We start from the raw sequence: 19344 nt of genomic DNA, 5'->3' as shown, positions 1-19344 counted from the left end.
AACGAACAGGACAGAGTTGACAGAGCCTCGTCCCTTCCGCTTCTTCTCGCCTTTGCGCTCGCTCGTTTATTTTCGCGGTCGCTAATTGCACGCACTCTTGCGCTACACTATGGGTCTTACCTGGAAACGAAGACTCTACTCATTCCAGTAACCGTTTTCTTCTCTTTCTTCGCCGCTGCTATGGTTGAAGTCGAACGTCTTGTGGAAACGAAGACTCGACGCATTCCAGTAACCGCTTTCTTCTCTTGCTTCACGGCTGCTATGGTTGAAGTCGAACGTGTTGTGGAAACGAAGACTCCACGCATTCCTGTAACCGCTTTCTTCTCTTGCTTCGCGGCTGCTACGGGTGAAGCCGAACGTGCTGTCAATATGAAACGGCTCCATGCTTCTAGGCGTGGTCACTTTTCACAAAGTACGCGAACGGCTGCATTGCTGACACGCGGCGCAAGCTACGATAAGCAGGAAATCCAAATGGAGTTTGAAGGAACGATTTTAAAATCAGACAAAAGCAGCACACGAACAGAAGAAGCACGGACCACGGCATGGCGCGGCGTAAGGCCTAGCCGGATATCCCTCCGAAATGCACAGAGGGAGAAGAGGGGAGGAGGGTGTGCTGCGTCCTGCCACGTGACCTGGCAGCAGCGCGCTGGATTTGAACGGCGTTGGGAAGCACGCTGGGCGCTGGCGCATGGCTATTAGCGTGGTTATTAGCGTCATGGTAAATATATACTGCGAACTGTTACAAAATTGCAGTTAGACTAAGGCGCTCCGCGCCTCCGTGCATCATTGCCGTGCAGTTTTCATGTCAAAAGCAGGCGACAATGTTTCAGCTCCTTGCAGAACAACTTTACAAATTGTTTTCTTAGCTTTTCTCTTTTCTTTCTGGTCTTTTGGCGACCGGATTAACGAGCTTTCACTGCATATTTTTTAGCACAGCAACAAGTTTCTCGTAAGCCACATTTCGCCTTATGCTACAAAGATAAGATCTGCAGAACAAGTCTGCTTTACTCAACTTCAAAAAAAAGTTAATCTCGAAGGTTCTATTGTAGATTGCAAAAAATGTGTATTACTGCAAAATCTCATTAAATTGAACATCAAGGGACCATAAAAAATTCAAATTATCAAATGACCCCGAACAAAACTGACAAGAACCACTTGTACCAGAGTATAGGTCGGAAGAGGGGAACGTCTAAGTTATTGCTGGCAGCCGGAACTTCTCTACCTATCTGCTTTGTCATTTTGAAGCGCATATAACTTAAATTGCAAGGTTAATTGCATATTCTGTGAAAAATATATTTTGCTTGAACGCGGGAATGCAAGCTATTTGTCCACATTCGTCTGGCTACATCAACGTGCTGAGTGGCAGTCCATATACTGAGCATATATATATGCCCGCACTTCACCCATGCGCCCATGCTCCATCGCTGTGGTATCCATGCTGCCCTTTTACATGTAATGTAGGATATGCAGCCTGGCTAATGTAAGTGTAACTACATGTCCATAGGTGTCGCCAGGCAACGATCGGCAACATTACGCGTGATGTTTCTGCACTGCAAACTCCAGAATAATCGACGCAGGACTTACGAAGGCTACAGGCTGAAATATACTCTTGTTTCCACACACAGTGTCGTCAGAGTGATGCACGGCAAGCCCCCATCGCGGTTGCCCGCAATTCACCGTCGCATAGCCCAGGTTCACGCACACACATTTTGCCACCGCATAGTCCAAACTTAGCCCTTTTCTACCAGATATGTAGGCGGGGAGGGTGTGGGAATGGCTTATATATGCCCATGCGCCGCCCACGTATTTTCTACGCAGTGCCTTTTTAGGCTGTAGGCGGGAATATTGTATGTTTGAACACACGCAGCTAGCCTCCTTGGATCAATGAGGGGGGTGCAGGGGCCGCCTCTAATTGGGTTTGCCCGCACTTCACCATCATGTAACCCCATATTTTATGCACACGAACTGCGTCCAGCCCATGCTTAGCCCTTTCATACCCTGGTTAGGATAAAGGTGGGGAAGATGCAGGAATGGCGAATGCGCCCATCCCTAACCCATGCGGGACCAACGTAGGTGGTGCTCGGTCAGCTCAAACTGTATGCCTACAACAGTTCGCCACTGTGAAACGCATTGTTTAGCCCCTGTATTTTCCACACAGGACACATGTAGGCAGAAGGCGGGAATACTATCTCTTCGCCCACTCAAAACCACCGTGGCTCCCTCAAGGTGCTGTATGGGCAGCCCCAAGAGAGGCTACCCACACTGAACCATGATAGAGCCCGCACTGTTGCCCGCATGTATCTGTGGTGGGACCCAGGTGGGCTAGCCGCTCTTTTTAAGCCCATGCGTAGCTGACGAGGGGCCCACTCAGGCATAAAATGGGAAGCCCAAACCTTTTTTGCCAGCACTGCGCCCACGAGGGACCCATGTAGGTTTATTGCGGGCAGCCACCAGCCCTCATCGCCCATGTCGTACCCGCATGGGCCCGCCACCTTGTGCTACTGGGGGTGGAACCATATTGGGTAGGCGTTGTTTTCGTATTGCAATAAATATTTACGGTGCTGCTGAGCAGAGAAAAGACTCCGAGCCCAAGCCTGCCTAGACGCATCACGTGGGCGGCAGCCTACCAGAGACTCCGTCGTTACGAAGCTGCGAATGCGGTTGCCCGAACGCTTATGCTCCAGACACCTACTACCGCCTGCTCGCCAACCGATGAGCCTAGCCGACCGCTTCTGCGGTTTGCATGCGTTATCCGTAGACTAAGTTTAAATGTGGCATTCACGCGCAAATGCTTGCACTTAATAGGACAAGCGGACTCCCCGGAATGTACCACATGTGGCGTGCTAGAGACTATAGAACATGTTTTAGTGGCATGTCCAGTGTATGCACGTGAAAGACTCATACTCGCATCTGCTCTGACGCCTATGGACACATCGCTCCTCTCTGAGGATTTGATCTTCGGCGCTTGGCCAGATAGATATAGAACTGTAATGGCAACGAGAGCGCTCTCACGCTTTTTGAGCGACACGGACCTTGTCTCGCGTTTGTGATGTCAGAAAGTTTGCCGTGTTTTTTTTAAAGTAGTTTTTCATCTGCCTCCTCCCATCATCATCGTACCCCATCGTGACCTTCTTTTATCTCCTCTTCCCGTCCCCCAGAGCAGAGTAGCCGGCCAGATATATTTATTTTTCAGGCCAACCTCTCTGCCTTTCTTATCAATAAACCCTCTGTCTCTGCGGTTTCGAGATATCACCGAATATTTGAAAGACAGGCATCACCAGTTCCTTCCTCCAGCAAAGGGGCTGTCGAAGGCAGACGAACGCATTCGGCGACAGCTACAGACGAACACCTACTGGTGTACCGCCAAAGCTGCACGCTAGGCCCCGAAAGTGAATCATTTGTGTTCACACTGTGATGAGCTCTCTTCTCTATCCCACATGGGGTGGGCCTGCACACAGACCCCACTTCACTCCCCACCCCACCCCCACTAAAGAGGCTTGGGAGATCTTTCTCCTCGAGTGCTCGAGTGTGACACCACAAGCTGCCCTTGCACGCCGGGCTCGTGAGGCGGTGGGATCTTGGGGCATCCCGGGCTATACGGACGCGGTCCAAGAAGATACCGATATTCACCAACTACGTCGGCTCATCCTCTCTATTTTCTTAATAAAGGTTTGTTCTCTCACCAGAAAATCGCATTCAAGTCTGCTTGACAGCGGAAATGCGAAAGTTTTTCCCTGTCTTCTTTGTCCCTACAATTATCATGTTATTTTCTGCGTCATTTAGTGTTCCTTCTTGCTGGATGTTTTTCATTGCTTTTTAGCTATTACTTTTTTCTTTCATTTTTTTTTTATTATTATTGCTTTGTTTATTATTTACAGATATGTTACAGGATAACTGATACCTAATAAATTCTTGCATTTTTGTTTTATTTCATCATCCTCATCAGCCTGACTACACCCAATGCAGGGCAAAGACCTCTCCCATGTCTCTCCAATTAAGCCTGTCCTTCGCCAGCCGCATCCGCACTATGCCTGCAAACTTCTTATCTCCTCCGCCCACCTAACCTGCTGCCGCCCCTGCTACTCTTATTTTCTTTTAGAATCCGCTCTATTAACCTTAAAGACCAACGGTATCTTGCCGTCGCTTTATATGCCCGGCCTAAGCCCCTTTCGTCCTCTTGATTTCGACTAGGATTGATTTCTTCCTCTTGATTTCGACCATGTGACCAACCACGTGACAGCGTGGCAGTGAAGCGACGGCGTAGCGGCTCAGCCACGGCGTGGCGGCGCAACCACAGGGTAGAGGCGTCGCCAAGTTGAAGGCTCGAAATACTACCGTAATGTAGCTATCGCTACACGAACACTCCTTCGTTCTGTGATGTGTTCTGTGTACATATCAGGTACGTCCCGCAGGTAGGGGTGGCGGAACTCGCCGTGCGCTGGGCCCAGGAGCAGTGCGTCAGGAGCCGCGGCATGCGTTCACCGCTGCAGCTGAAAGTAGGGATGCGTCCTTTCTTTCCCAAGCTGCGCTTCCTGACCATGATCGCCGAGGACTTTATCAGGGGCCCGGTCACGTGGGGCATCATGGACGGCGACGAGGCCCTATCCGTGCTGCGGAACACAGTTTCTAATGGGGCGCTGCCGCTTCCGCCCGGATTCTGCGAGTTGACGCAGCCCCGTTACTAACTGTGCTTAAGTTCTCTGTAAAACCTATGTTGAAGGTCCAAGATTGTCCAAAGGCTATACGGAATATAAAATTTGGAAGTAATTTGACAATCACTGCAAACAGCAAAAGTGTAGAGTTACTAGACCGCGAAGTGACAGAAGAACGTGTTTCAAAAGTGCTGACATTTCGGAAGGTTTGCCCCTAGAACTAGTGAAAACTTATTTTGTACAAAGTGTTACAAAAATAAACGCATTGGTTGCCTGTAGCTTCTTTTTCATGGACGTGATGTTAATATAGAGCTATATTTTATCTCTTTGAGACAACAGACATGAAGTGGAGCCATAAAAGAGGCCTACTGGGCATCTGAGCAAAAAAGAACTTTGCTTTGTTATCTGTAATATAAGCAATTATTATCAATACATCGGGCAGACAAACTGCGTGTCCACATAGATGACCTGTCAACGACATCTTCACTCATTTCTTTTTTCGCAGAACAGATATGTTATATATCGATAATCGTATCTGTAGTCTCGGCACTAGTTCTCTTTTGCATCCTGTCCTGCCTATCTTGCTCTTAGTGCAATGTGGTCACATCAACACGGTTACTCGCTGTTGACAGAGACTATTTCTACCGAAGGCTGGGAACCTTAGCCATAAGCAAGGGGTTGGACTTTTATTTCTTTATTTATTACATTACCCACAGAGCCTATTTGGCATTACAGTTGTGGGACGAGAGTTACAACACGATCATAAGAATACTTGCAGGAAGATAACGAAAAATATATTCACAGCAAATACAAAGCAGCATAATATGATGCCAACAAACAAAAGCATAAAATTACAGCAGTGCGGCAAACGATTCATTCGTATAAACCGAAGAACGCGGAACAGTGAAAGTACACGGAATTAAACCTTCAGAACTTGGTATTAATCGATAAGGACGGGCTAAGGTTAGGAACCAATAAGCCCAAGCATGTACCCTTATGACGGTCAGTATCCTTGACAAGCTGGCCACAACTACCTGGTTCTGGGGTAGGAATTGCACTCAGTAGGAGTAGAAAATCGTCACAGTACAGAAGCCAGAGGGGTGGAGAGTCGATGGTAGGATTAAGTGGCACAGCGGTTGGCATGTGTGTGCAGAGCGGCCGCTGAGCTCCACATCCTCTCGTGACGTCGTCTCATAACGTAACGCTGTTCGTTCACGGTCGTCTTCCCCTTTAGGGCAGTTCACTGCGTTTTATTACGTTGACGCAAAACCGTGCATAAGCGTCACAAAAGTGTGATGTTGCGGCTACCCCCGGGAGTCTGCGATAGTTTCATCGGGTAATTTCGTCAACACAGAGCCCGCGTGATGCCCCGCCCCAGCCTCTTTCACCCCAGTGCAACAACCCAATGAAAACATGACAGCGGAGTTTTTAGAAATAGATTTGCACTTGCATTTTTGTATAGTGGATCCATCATATGCACATCATGTTAAACCCCGTCATGTCAAACACTGCAGAACCGGCAATCAAGACAAGAAAAAACCTCAGCGGTGGCCTAGTGGTTTATCATCCGCCTCGCGTGCGGGAGGTGCGGGGTTCGATCCCCAGTGCCTCCGGGCACCCACCGCGGTGATGCAGTGGGTACAAGCTTTCCCTGGCGTGGTGCTCGGCTTAATCACGGTGAAATGCTTGAGAAATGGGCCTTTGACTCGCCTTTAGCAAACGAAAAATACCTTGTGCCATGGCACTATTTCGGCGCAGATGCCCTTGCGGCCTAACAAATCAGTATCTTCATTATCCTGTTTGTACGCGGCTGTTATAACGATCCGGTGAAAACACTTGCGGGAACTATCAAAAAGGGTAGAGGAGCTGAGTATTGAATGGCGACATAGCGTTGCGCCTGTTCTACACTGCGGATGGAGGCTAAGTCTCTGCACTGCGCTACACTGTGTCTTCGTAGCCAGCGCGCAAGTCTGCAGCGATTAGACTAGAAAGGCGTGCTAAGCTTGCTGCAAAATATAATCGATGCTGAACACACCTAAACTCATGACACAAGACTAAAAGAGTGGCAGCTGTTTGTTAACTAGGAATTGTGCAGTCATCCTGAGGCTGTGGATTAGCTCAGTTAATACAGGATACAAAAAGAGAAAACTGTCGGCGTTCAGTTTGTTCATAGGCTTTGGCGTTGACAACGTCCCAGATTCTAAAGATTTTGTGGAAAGGAGGAACACATGACTGGCTTCCTGGGTCAGTGGACACCTCAATCATGCTTTGAAGTACGGGGCGGTATTGAGACAGGAATATAGTGGTGTCAATAAAAATAAAAATAAATAATTTTGGGTGAAAGGAAATTGCACAATATCTGTCTCATATTTCATTGGACACTAGAACGGCGCCGAAAGAGAAAGGGATAAAGGAGCGAGTGAAAGAAAAGAGGTGCCGTAGTGGAGGACTCCGGAATATTTTCGACCACGTGGGGATCTTTAAAATACCCACCGCGGTGGCTAAATGGTTAGAGCGGTGGACTACTGATACAGAGAGTATTTCCAAGGTTTTTACAGATTCGTCATTTCGCTGAATTTAGCAACGGAGTACATTTTTTTAAAAGGTTCTAGGCGTCTGCGTTTTTATGGAGGCAAAACGCTAAGGCGCCCCTGTGCTGTGCGATGTCAGTTTATTTTATGAATCCCCACGTGGTCGAAAGTATTCCGGAGCCCACCACTACGGCACCTCTCCCATCCTTTCTTCTTCCCCTCCCTTCTTTATCCCTTCCATTACAGCGCGTTACAGGTGTCCAACGATATATGAGAAAAACATTTTAAAAAATTATAATTGGTTTTGGGGGAACGGAAATGGGGCAGTGTCTATCTCATTTATCGGCGAACACCTGAACCGCGCCATAAGGGAAGGGATATAGGAGGGAGTGAAAGAAGAAAGAGGAGCCGTAGTGGAGGGCTCCGGGATAATTTAGACCACCTGGGGATCTTTAATACCTACCGCGGTGGCTCAGTGGTTAGAGCGCTCGAGTACTAATCCGAAGGTCCCGGGTTGGAACTCGACCGCGGCGGCTGCGTTTTTATGGAGGAAAAACGCTAAGGCGCCCGTGTGCTGTGCGATGTCAGATTACGTTAAACATCCCCACGTGGTCGAAATTATTCTGGAGCCCTCAACTACGGCACCTCTTCCTTCCTTTCTGCGTTCACTCCCTCCTTTATCCCTTCCCTTACGGCGTGGTTCAGGTGTCCAACGATATATGAGACATACTGCGCCATGTCCTTACCCCCAAAGCTAATTATTTTTATTAATTTAGGGGTCAAAGTGAAGCGTGATTTGAACTTCGGCTTTGCTTGCGAGAAGCGTAGATTTTCGCTTAAGAACCTCTAAATCTCGGAGAGGAGCAGGCACGCTTCAAGAACGCGGACGACGGTGTGTTCGAGGGAGGCTGAAGCCCCGTGTAAAGAAGGAATGCCAGCTCAAAGCAACGAATTGAACGGGAGAGAGTTCGTGCTGTGGAATTCTCAGTTGCATTCATAAAGTTTAATGACAAATGATGCGCCAACCATCCTGTTTGTAGGCGGCTGTTATAACGATCCGGTGAAAACAACGCTTGCGGCAATTATCAAAAAGTGTAGAGGAGCTGAATATTGAGCGGCGTCATAGCATGTGCGTTGCTTACATTGCGGATGGAGCCGAAGTCTGCACTTCTCTACACCATGTCTTCGTAGCCAGCGCGCAAGTCTGCAGCGATTCAACTAGAAAGGCGTGCTAAGCTAGCTGCAAAATATAATCGATGCTTAATACATCTAAACTCATGACACAATACTAAAAGAGTGGCAGCTGTCTATTAACTAGGAATTGTGTAGTCATCCTGAGGCTGTTGATTAGCTCAGTTAATACAGGATACAGAAAGCGAAAACTGTCGGCGTTCTGTTTGTTCATAGGCTTTAGCATAGACAACGTTCCAGACTCTAAAGATTTTGAGGAAAGGATGAACGCATGACTGGCTTCCTGGATCATTGGACAATAATAATAATAATTGGTTTTTGGGGAAAGGAAATGGCGGAGTATCTGTCTCATATATCTTTGGACACCTGAACCGCGCCGTAAGGGAAGGGATAAAGGAGGGAGCGAAAGAAAGGAAGAATAGGTGCCGTAGTGGAGGGCTCCGGAATAATTTCGACCACCTGGGGATATTTAACGTGCACTGACATCGCACAGCACACGGGCGCCTTAGCGTTTTTCCTCCATAAAAACGCAGCCGCCGCGGTCGAGTTCGAACCCGGGGATCAGTGGACGCCTCAATCATGCTTTGAGGTACGTAGCGGTAGTGAGAGAGGAATATGGTGGTGGTGATAAAAATAAAAATATATGGTTTTGGGGGAAAAGAAATGGCGCAATATCGGTCTCATATTTCATTGGACACCACAACCGCGCCGAAAGGGAAAGGAATAAAGGAGGGAGTGAAAGAAGAAAGCTGCCGTAGTGGAGGGCTCCGGGATAATTTCAACCACCTGGAGATATTTGATACATACCGCGGTGGCTAAGTGGTTAGAGCGCTCGACTACTGGTCCAGAGAGTATTTTCAAGGTTTTTTACAGATTCGTCATTTCACTGCATTTAACAACGGGGTACATTTGGAAAAGATTTTAGGTGGCTGCGTTTTTATGGAGGCAAAACGCTAAGGCGCCCGTTTGCCGTGCGATGTCAGTTTATGTTAAAGGTCCCCACGTGGTCCAAACTATTCGGGAGCCCACCACTATGGCACCTCTCTCATCCTTTCTTCTTTCACTCCCTCCTTCTGTTACAGCGCGGTTCAGATGGCCAACGATATATGAGACAAACATAAATAATAATAATAATAATAATTGGTTTTGGGGAGAGAAAGAGAAACTTTATTTGGGTGCTTTCAAGGGCTTGGCGTCTCGAGGCCTCCATCGTCTTCACTGCGCTGGCGACTTGAGGCCTCTTCTTAAGCAAGGTTAGGCCCCTATTCCAGGGCTGGGAAATGGCGCAGTATATACCTCATATATCGGCGGACACCTGAACCGCGCCGTAAGGGAAGGGATAAAGGAGGGAGTGAAAGAAGAAAGAGGTGCCGTAGTGGAGGGCTCCGGAAAAATTACGACCACAAGGGGATCTTTAAAATGCACTGACATTGCACAGCACACGGAAGCATTAGCGTTTTGCCTCATGAAAGCGCAGCCGCCGCGGTGGGGTTCGAACCCGGGAACTCCGGATCAGTAGTCGAGCGCCTAACCACTGTGCCACCGCCAAGGTCTGTGGTTGTGGTGAAAACTCTTATTTTGTGAAAGAGTTTGGAAGCCACAGACAAACTGGCTTTATTTCTGCAAGTGAGTTTTAGACCAACCAGCCGCGGTGTGTCAGTGGTTAGGGCGCTCGGCTACTGATCCGGAGTTCCCTGGTGCGAACCCGTCCGCGGTGGCGGCGTTATTATGGAAGCGAAACACTAATTCTCCCGTCTGCTTTGCGATTTCAGTGCACGTTAAAGATCACTGGCTGGTAAAAATTAATCCGGAGCCCTCCACTATGACACCTCTTTCTTCTTGCATGCTTCCAATTCCTCATTTATTTCTTCCTTTACGGCGAGGTTCAGGTGTCCAACGATATATGACAGATACTGCGCTATTTCCTTTCCCCCAAAAGCAATTATTATGATTTTAGACCCTGCTGGGTCCCTGGGCCACTGCGCGCTCCCGCACTGCGTCATGTAGGTCATGTCGGGACATGTCGGCAGCCCGAGCCACCTCAGCAAGCAGCGATGTCGGGTCAGCAGACGTGAGCAGGACCTCCCAGTTCTCCCTCCCCGCTCGAGATGACGTGCTGCTCTTGAGGGCTGCGGTGGCTCGGGATGCCGACGTGAGCAGGACCTCCCAGTCCTCCCAGCTCTAGGTGGCGTGCTGTTCTAGCAGGTGAGGGTCAGCAGGGCAGCCGAAAAGCATGTGGGAGAGTGTGGCCTGAAGGTCGCAGCATAGGGAGCATGCAGCGGACGTGCCACAATTGTGGGATAACAGCTGAGGGGATGACAGAGAGCGGGTCTGGAGGCCTCTGAAGTGGACTTCTTGGGAGTGGCCCTGCTACATGGTCGGCGTCCTTATTCCGGGACACCGCATGACGAGACCCCGTCTCGCGCCCATTTCACCAGAGTCCTTTGGAACTCAAGGAGCTTTCAAAGGGACCACCAGAGGCGCGACGTGTGGAACTTCGGCTCCGTGGAATGACCATCTTTTAGGATGGAAAACGACAATGGACTGCTGAAAAAGTGTTGTTTGTATGCCGCGGACATGGTAAGGATCCTGTGAATACTATTACCAAGACTGTAATAAGACTGTAAGCTTGTAGGATTTGATCGCATCTTGTGCATTCTACCACGCCGAAAGCCTCAATCAGCCTAATGCTGCCGTGGCCTGAGCGGTGGCCGAGGGCCACCGACGTCAGGCCCTAGACACTATGGCGTCACTATCACGATGACATTGAGCGTTGAGGGTACGGATGTCGATCCGGCAGAACTTCAAGGCTCGGACTTGGTGAAGAAAATATCGGAACGTGTGGCGGAGGTTCAAGAGCGCAAACAACGAGAACGCCCAGATGGCGCCGCTAAAAAAGCGATGTTCAGCTGTGGAGTAGGGAAAGGCGGCAGGAAGATGCAGGTCGGATACAGTGGCAACAAGTGCGGCGTCTGCGGGAGACGCTCGTATAAAGCGGCGGGAAGAAAGCTCGCGGAGCCGTGGGTGGTATCGCACCTGCCGCGTCCTCCGAACGCGGACCACACGATTATCATCAGGCCCAAAGAAGGACTTACCCTAACCAAGCTCTCTGTGCCAGTGATCGGCGGAGTAATAAGGATGGCGGCTGGCACTTCGAGGCGGAAAGGTCAAGAGGAGGAGAGGATCATCGTGAACGACAAGCAGGGAGCACTGATATACAGCACGCCCAATGAGGACGATGAGAAAAAAATGTTGGGACTGAAGTCCATTAAGCTCGACAAGAAGAAGTACGAGGTGTCGACTTACATGGCGGAACCTGAAAGCTGTGGCAAAGAAGTGGTACGCTGTCTCGATCTGAGGCTGTGTGAGAAAGAACTGGAATTGGCTTTCTCACCCCCGCAGAATCCTCCCATTCTTGGCGCGCAGGATGAGCGACTCTAACTCGGTGATCATCACTATTGGTCATGACTATATACCGAAGTGGATGATGTGTTTCGGGTCGCCAATGAAGTGCTTTCTATACAAGAGATATGAAGTATGCTAAATGTGTGTTGAAGTGTGGTGACGTGTGAGACAGTCCGCATGAAGAGTGCAGAGGGTGTGGGGCAACCCCCCGATGAAGGCCCACGAGTGTGTGCCGACACTGCCTAGGTGCCAACTTTGTGGCAAGGATCACATCACCGGAGATAAGAGGTGCAAGGCACTCTTCCCAACACCTTATATATTCAAGAAGCGACAGGGGTAAATGAAGCTGGAATACGAAGAGAGAAAGAATGAAGAGCGCCACAAGGCTGATGCAGAAAAAGAAAGGCGCAGCTGGAAAAGCTGGTTTAGAGACCGTTCGAGGAGTGATTCGGGGCATCGCAGCAAGTCGAGACGGCGCTCGGAATCTTTCCCTCGACTTCCATCACTGAGAAAAGGTAAACCTACAACGACGGAACCCCAGGAGCGTAGTGGCGGCACGCAGACGAAGACAGTCTACTGGTCCAAAGGTGGGTTGGGTAAATAAGAACCGGAAACATCCCGCACCGGAAACATCCCGCACCAGAACCGGAAAACTTCCCGCACACCTAATCTTCAACCCTTAAAGAGGAAGAGTGCTAAGGAAACAGAGGACGAGGATCATCACGGAGTGAGAACTGCAGCTCTTGAGGTTGAAACAAAGCCATTGCATGGAATGCTTCAAACGGTACTTGAGCAGCTGAAACGGATGGGCACTGCTGTCGAGCAAGTGAAGGTTTACTATAGGGATAGGCAGTTGCAACGGTTATGCTAAGAGGCTCAAATACTCAATCACAATGGACCTGCGCGTCACTGTAATGACAAAGATTTGGAGTTGAACTAGAGGTTTCTCGCGTAAACGTGCGGTTCAGCAGCGCTTTCTCGCCAATGGCGATCTACCGCAGGTTATTGCAACCAAGAACTGCGGGAAAATACGAAGTTAGCAGGTTACAAATCGTTTGCGGGCGGGTACGCTACCCGAGTGACTACCTTTGTAAAAACAAAAACACTTCAACGTTGCAGCACGAGACGGGGAATGCGCATATAGATCATATTTTGGTCCAACTCATCCCTCGTAATCGCAGCAACAATCTTTCCTTCCTGAACGTGTATAGCTCACCCAGGCAGCGCAAATGTGACTTTGGCGATCCTTTTACGAAGACTAAGGTTATTTCAAAAAGGATTCTATCTTGATACTGGGCGATTTTAATATGCACTGCCGGCAGGGGGATAAAAATTCACGCAACTTAAAGGCAGAAGACTCTGGAATAAAATTCTACAACATGGGCTCGTTCTTATTACGGACCTGATGAGGCCGACTAGGAAGACGAATAGCTTATCCATGGGCACGACACCAGATGCAACCTTGGTCGGTAGTGGCATGCATCACTGCTACATGATGCAACACAAAGAAAGACCTAGGTTGCGATCATAGGATACAAGAGATCATCGTCGAGAATGGCCCACCGGTCTTCAGTAAGAGGAGAGTTGAGACTGTACATTGGGATTTTGTTAGAAGTATCAGGTCGGGATCGGAAACGATAAGCGATATTAACGATTGGAGCAAGGGAGTTATTCAATCTGTTTGGACGCTACCGAAGAGATTGAATTTGAAGGTGATCCGGAAGTCGTTGATAGGCATCTCGTGGGTTTATGGAAGAAAAAGAAATAGAGCAAAAGCGTGGAAGGAGATCCACATTTATTGGAGGTAACGACAGCCGCACCTGGCTAGCAGGCGGAGCGGGCTGTTGATTTTGCTGGCCAGGCCGGTTGCCGAATGCGCTCTGCTTTGCGCGAGCGAGGTCTCGATCTCATCAACATCAGAGCCGCTGGCGATGCCACCGCCGCTACAGGTGCCCCCAATAGCGCGATGCGCGATAAAAGACAATATAAAAACGGTATAAAAAGTGTATCTACGAAGTTTCTTGAGGCGAGTGAAGTTCGGGTCAGAGTTCGAGAAGGCAGTCGTGCGGGAGAAACGAGCTCGGGTGCTTGAGACTGGCTGCTTCGCAAAGGGCGAGAGGAGCCAGAAGAATATGAGCATGATGCAAAAAACAGGCTCGAAAAGTAATCGAGGAACGGGAGGCGAGCTAGGCGCGCTTCAGTCGTAAGGCCTACTGGCGGGGCAGGGAAAGGCCCCTGCGGTAGCTGTCCGGGAAACGCCAATACAGAAAACGCATCCTCGTGGGGATTTACGGGAGATATGAGATGTGTGCTGCTCCACTCAGTTTAGGCGAAGGTACGGCAAGAAAACCACAGCCGTAGAAGAGAAGGGGATGCCTCGGCCGCTGGCGATGGTGAAACGACGGCGCGCGCCATTGGGCTTGCGATCTGCTCTGTGGGGCTGGGGCTGCCGTGTAGGGAAGTGGTCGAAGCGGGCGACGGTGTGTACCGACTGTTTGCAAAAGTGAGCCCACTGTGGCGTTGGGGCTGCTTGCTGGGAACTGAGGGCACAAGTATGTGACGTAGGGGTTGGAGTTGGAAGGAAGTAATAGTGCCGAGTACATTGGCGGTGTTGGACGGGGCATGCTGCAATGTGTCGAAAGCATGACACCTCCTTCGATGGCTATCTTGTCTGTCGCGAAGGTACAGTCACTTGTGAAGGCGCCAGGCTGGCAGGTATCCGATCCAGGTGGTTCAGGTCGCGTGTGATGAGCGAAAATGCTCTGGTGGGGCTTGCATGCGCGCCCCACAATTAAAAGAGTTGGGCTCACTCTGGTTAGGCTAGAGGTAGCAAGCAAACATGCGACTAGAAGCGAGTTGGGGCCCGGGTCGAGAGAGGGTTCTTCTGGTGATGGTCCAAGCGCCACAGCTGGCAAGCAGGGATGGGCAGGAGGCGCCCAGGGACGGGAGCTCGCAGCTGGATGGCCGTCCGTGGAGGCTGCTGGAGCAAACTTATGAGAGACCGCGGTGTAGTATAAGGCAGCTGGTTGAGAAGGTTGGCAAGAGACCGACGCGTGCATGCGTGGCACTTGAAGTTCCGTGGGTAAGGGCACATTCAGTGGCGGCGATAGTGGACATACCGGTGTGCGGAGCGGCACTGGTGTGGTAGTGTTAGCTGGCAGAGTGAAATCCGAAGCAGCTCGGTGAAGGAGTCTGGCCAGGGGTAGTGCGTGGAGTGGGGCCGCAGCTTCTCAATCTGGAACTGGAGCGCAGGAAGGTGGCGGCAGCTCCAAGCCAAATTACGCCGTCAGGCCTTTCTTGAAGTCAGCGCAAATGTCTGGGCCAGCAGGCGGCAACCGCAGCTTTGCCAGAAGACTGGGTTTGAGTTCGCGGCCGGCGTGCTGATAGGGCAGCAGCTGGCTGGACACATGGTGGATGTGAAAGTGCGAGACCAGCAGCGCCAGCCACAAAACGGGGTCCCTGGCATAAAACGCGGGTAGACCGGGCAACCGAGGAATGAAGGAGCGCCGATACTGCTCGAAGAACCCACCGGATGCGATGATAGGCGCGTACATGGCGGAGAGAAGAAGCTGCCGAAAGCCGGGTGCAAACAGCGGGCGTGCAGCGGCAAGGCCAATTGGTGGGAAAGGACGGAGGGAGCGTAGAGCCGGTGGGACCGGCGTTGCGCGTGTCGAAGCTGTCGTCCTGAGTCACAAGATGAGGAAGGTGATCCACATTTATTAGAGGTCCCGGTAGCCACGGCTGATGAGCCGGCGGAGTGGCCTGTTGATGTTGCTGGCCCGGCCGGTTGTCGAATGCGTTCTCAGTTGCGGGAGCGAGGCCGCCCTCCCATCAGCACCTCCGTCAGCGCCGCTGGCGATGCCAGCGCCGCTATAAAAGATCAGCCAGAGAAAAGGTGACAGGAATCTCAGAAAACAACTTGCAGCATTCAAGATAAACAATGAAGAGCATGCAATAGAACTCACCAAGCAAAATTTGGTTATATTTGTGTAACAAATGGATAGGAATATTGGCAGCGCTGGAAGGTGGAAACTGCTCCGACATCTATTAGCTCCAGAGAAAACAATATCGGAGGCTGAACAGCAGCTTCAATTGCTTGTGCATAAATATGCAGGTCCGACAAAGGAACTTATAACCGAGGTTAGGGATCGCTACCTTAACTGTTCTGGAGTCCTTGAGTACACGGGCTCGGTAAACCCGGTATTGGACAGTCCCATCACTGTCGGGGAAGGGGGGGCTAAACTCAACAGCCTAAGAACCAAAACGTCAGCCGGGTCGGAGAGAATCAACAACAGGATGCTCAGGAATCTTGACGACGGTTACATTCGGAATCTTACAACCTGTATGCAAGAATGTTGGGACCAGGGAGAGATACCGCGAGCATAGAAAGCTGCGAACCTGGTCTTCATTGCGAGGAGAGGAAAGAAGCTAGGCTTTGGGCATGTCAAACCCATTTCCTTAAAGTTTTGGGTTGGAAAATTGATGGAGGACATAATTCAATCTAGACTGCATAGAGTCATGGAAGATCAAAATCATTATCCTGATACCGGCGTTTCTCATAGCCTGAGTCACTTTTGGACGTTAACCCCCCACAAATACTTCATCCTGATACATTCATATTCTTCAGATCAAACCTATCGGCATGCGATGCCATTCTACAGCCTAAGATGCAGGTAATCGATAAAAATACGGTTGATACTAGGGTCATTGTGGCACTGGACGTCCCTGAATCTTTTGATAGTGTCACAAACGTAGCCATACTTGAGAAGCTTAGCACGCTAAAAGTTGGAGTCGCGATCATAGAAAGCTGCGAACCTGGTCTTCATTGCGAGGAGAGGAAAGAAGCTAGGCTTTGGGCATGTCAAACCCATTTCCTTAAAGTTTTGGGTTGGAAAATTGATGGAGGACATAATTCAATCTAGACTGCATAGAGTCATGGAAGATCAAAATCATTATCCTGATACCGGCGTTTCTCATAGCCTGAGTCACTTTTGGACGTTAACCCCCCACAAATACTTCATCCTGATACATTCATATTCTTCAGATCAAACCTATCGGCATGCGATGCCATTCTACAGCTTAAGATGCAGGTAATCGATAAAAATACGGTTGATACTAGGGTCATTGTGGCACTGGACGTCCCTGAATCTTTTGATAGTGTCACAAACGTAGCCATACTTGAGAAGCTTAGCACGCTAAAAGTTGGAGTCGCGACCTATAACTACGTAAGGGACTTTCTCGCAAATCGGACGGTTACCATCAGCCTGGCTGGACAATCACTCTAAAACATTAAATAGGGGAATATAGGGACGCCGCAAAGATCTGTTCTCTCTCCCACTCTGTATAATGTAGCGAAGATTCGGCTCCCAGGGCAGCTGAATGGAATCACAAATTTGCATCACACCATATATGCCGACGATTTGACGCGGTGGTTGAACAGGAGTAGCGATGGACAGATTGAAAGGAAACTTCAGCGAGCCATAGGCGCAATAGAGAAATATCTCGAGCAGATTGAGTTAATATGCAAGGCAGAAAAATCAGGGGGCTTTTTTTGTTTCATCTCAAAAAATGAAAAGAAAGAGTCCCCCTTGAAAAAGCTGTGATATTGCTTTGCGATTAAGTGGCAGTTCCATTCCGGTTGTAGACAGTATACATGCCCGAGGGCCGCGCATGCAAAGAAATGGGTACAAACACAGAAACTATCATGAGACTTGTAACGAGTACCAGCCAGACGTGCCGGCTACTCAAGCGCATTTCTAACAAGCATGCAGGGGCGAAGGAGGCCAATCTTTTGAGATTGGTTCAAGATTTCTTCTTAAGCCGAGTGTTATACGTTGCCCCCTATCTCGAACTGGCCAAGGCAAGAAAGGACAAAGTTGAACCATAATCACAAAAGGGATCAAATCAGCACTAGGTCTTCCTCCGAACACTTCGACGGTTAAACTTCTAAACCCAGGTGTCTCCAACAATCTGAATGAGCTCATGGAAGCCGCCACCCTATCGCAGTATCAAAGGCTTTTAAAAATCAAAAACTGGGAGGAAAATCATGGAGCCTCTGGGGTTCGAACCCTACAATTGTTCAAAGCGGACAGATAACATACCTCGAGCAACCAGGGATAGACTCAATATTCTATCGCTGCCAAAGAACATGCATCCGGTATTTTACCAAGGTAGACGCAAAGATAGGGCTGTGGCACTACCGAGCAAATTTCGAGGTAGATCCGATGTGCTCTACACGGACGCTGTCAAATACGATCGGAAGGCAGCACAAACAGCGATAGTGGTTCGTGAGAGTGGAGACCCTGTCTCGTGCTGCACTGTTTAAAACACAAGTTCACCAAATGCAGAAGGAGTTGCCATTGCTATAGCTACACTACAAAACGGTACAAGGATGATAGTGAGTGACTCTAAGACAGCCATTAAGAACTATGATATGGGCAGAATCTCTGCTGAAGCCGCCAAAATTCTGAGAGAAGGGCAAGTACCATCACAGCTAATCTCAAGAATCTGGTCCCCGGCTCACCAGGGTCTGTTTGGGAACAAGAAGCCGAACGCGACCTCCCGAGGGCTCACTTTGCAGTCAATCGCCGCTGACGCGCCGCCTCCACACGAGGAATACCTCCCATCGGGTGACGAACTCACAACATTCCATGATGTAATTTCTCATTATAAGCTCGGTCGCAAGGCCTATTCAGCAGCAGATAAACAGCTCAGTAGGAAAGAGAAAATCAAGTGGCAGAAATTGCAAACCGGGGTGATTCCAAATGCTCTACTTTACAGTAAATGGTATCCAGAAGTCTTTAATCCTAGATGTATGCACTGCAATAGCATTGTAGATCTAGTCCACATGGTCTGGAGCTGCCCTTTCTATAACGACCCGAATAAAAATGTACAATCCTGGGAGATCGTATTGCTCAACCCCGAAGCAGAACAACGCAAAGTCATCGGTCCCGCCCTGACCGCCGCCGAGTCCCAAGGGATTCCGCGCGACGGTTTAGGGAATGAATGGCGGTTTAGGCTATAGCCTTCTCGCCCTTCAGTTTTCACGGGTGCAAATTAAAGTTACATTTCTCTCACTCTTGGGAATCAAGCGAAGAACAGTTCAAGAGGGTAGTCTCTCGTGTCTCTCGGGAAGGGATAGGGGAAGGGGGAGGTGGGGATTTTGAGTACATGTACACACCATGTGGAAGATATCACAGGTCTCCCCACAGTGCAGGCATCCGCGGTCTCATTATCTCGTAAGCTCTGGTGGCCAGGAGCCGAATGATTCTTTTCGGTGTGCGATCAGCGGCAGTCCGTCTTAAATACAAGCGACAAAGGGGGAGATCTCGCCTGCAAAGTAATGATCAAAAGCTTTTCGGGAGTCCGTCAAGATGAATCTCGAATTGGCGTGGGCGGCAGCAAGCGCTATCTTTACTTCCTCGGCTCGCATTGAATTCTGGGCTTGGAAGAAGAATATGTCAACGTTCATTTCCTGGTATAAAAGAGCAGCCGAGTAAAATTCCGTGGGTGATGGCCCTGCTACGTCTACATAGTATACACAGGGTCGAGAGCCGTGTTGTGTC

The 19344-nt window shown here is 49.6% G+C and overlaps 1 pseudogene; it reads left to right on the top strand.

Annotated features, from left to right (window-relative positions):
• The first annotated feature begins 17761 nt into the window (after nucleotides 1-17761).
• On the top strand, nucleotides 17762-18803 carry LOC144133984 (uncharacterized; annotated as a pseudogene).
• Nucleotides 18804-19344: the final 541 nt, after the last annotated feature.

The sequence above is a fragment of the Amblyomma americanum genome, chromosome 5, assembly GCF_052857255.1.
Source record: "Amblyomma americanum isolate KBUSLIRL-KWMA chromosome 5, ASM5285725v1, whole genome shotgun sequence".
Classification (NCBI taxonomy): domain Eukaryota; kingdom Metazoa; phylum Arthropoda; class Arachnida; order Ixodida; family Ixodidae; genus Amblyomma; species Amblyomma americanum.
This window is presented reverse-complemented; position numbering and strand designations above follow the sequence as displayed.